The sequence below is a fragment of the Gossypium arboreum genome, chromosome 10 (assembly GCF_025698485.1).
Source record: "Gossypium arboreum isolate Shixiya-1 chromosome 10, ASM2569848v2, whole genome shotgun sequence".
In the NCBI taxonomy this organism is placed as follows: Eukaryota; Viridiplantae; Streptophyta; class Magnoliopsida; order Malvales; family Malvaceae; genus Gossypium; species Gossypium arboreum.
In genome coordinates this window covers 74,722,656-74,724,002 of record NC_069079.1, presented here as the reverse complement: position 1 = coordinate 74,724,002, position 1,347 = coordinate 74,722,656, and positions in this window count along the sequence as shown.

Below are 1,347 nucleotides of genomic sequence, written 5' to 3'. Positions count from 1 at the left end.
TAGAACTATAATGTTTAGACATTAATGCTTATGTTCAATTTTGGAAATTGTATATTCTTTAAAATCAAGTACCAGATCAATATGGATTCTGAAGGTAAGCAAGATCGCGTTGAGTTGTCTGCTTCTCTGGGACGTGTGTCTGTTCAAAAGTCTGAGGTTAGTGCGATTCTGCAAACTTCGGGTAGCGGTAACCCAGAGCTTGGTACTGAGGCATTGACTTGGGTAGTGAAGGGAAGTGCTAGAAAAATTGTTTGAGGCTAGGTAGAGAGGACTAGTGAAATCCTTCAAGCTAGGTGCGTAGATTGTGGGAAGAAAAGAGATCACAGTCCTCCGAGGTTGGAGCGTCATTCTTCGAAGCATGTTAGAATGCATTTGAGTGGTAATAATTATTTTGCGGAGGGTGTCAGTAGTGGTACGGGCACTCCGTTTTGTTAGCACTATAAGAAATGTCATCCGAGAAGTTGCTGGAAAAAGGCAAGAGCATGGTTTCGATACGGGTCCACTGAGCATTAGGTCCGGGAGTGTCCTCGAAGACTTTGAGACAGGTATGGTTGTATATGTGTCGACGTTTTGGTTAGAGGACAAATATGTATCTACTTTAGTGGTTAAATGTTCTGGCTGTGTGTGAAGTCTTGAGTTCAAGTCTAGCGTAGTACTATCCGGGCTAGAGTGCGTAGCGAAAGTGTAATTGTGTAGCTTATGTTATACCACTGTTCTGTTGAGTAAGAAATTTTGGGGACGAAATTTCTTTAAGGGGGTGAGTTATAACACCCTAAATTTTGGGGTTAAAATTTTTGATTTTTATGGTTAGGGTCTTAGAGAGGGGTGTGTTATTATGTATAGTTTTTGCGCTGTAGTGTCAGGATGGGTCTGCTGGTCTGGTGGTTGGTTGTGTGTTAGTTTGCCTCTGGGTTCTGGGTTCGAGGTATTGTGTGTGTGTTTTGAGTGATTTATTTATTTTATATTGTTAAATAGTAGATTTACTTTATGTTTAAAAATAAGTATTTGTCTTATTTTATTATTTATTTTATTATTTTTTATTTTTGGAAAAAAAATTTCTTTCTTCCCTTTTCACGTTCTCCTCTTCCCTTATCTTTATTTTTTTCTTTTTCTTTTCTTTCCTTTTTGAAAACAATGGTGGTAGTGTAGTGGTTTTTGAGGAGCTTCGATTTCCTGGTCATCGAGTCGGGTTCTGGGCGTCTCTGATTGTGAATTAGGTGTGGGTTCGAACCTTTGAAATTTTCATTATCGAATTGTAGTTGTTTTTGAGAAATTAGAAATTGTTGTGTGCTTGTGGAATTGATCTTTATAATGGGGTGATTATCGTGGAATAGCTTAGAATTGGGC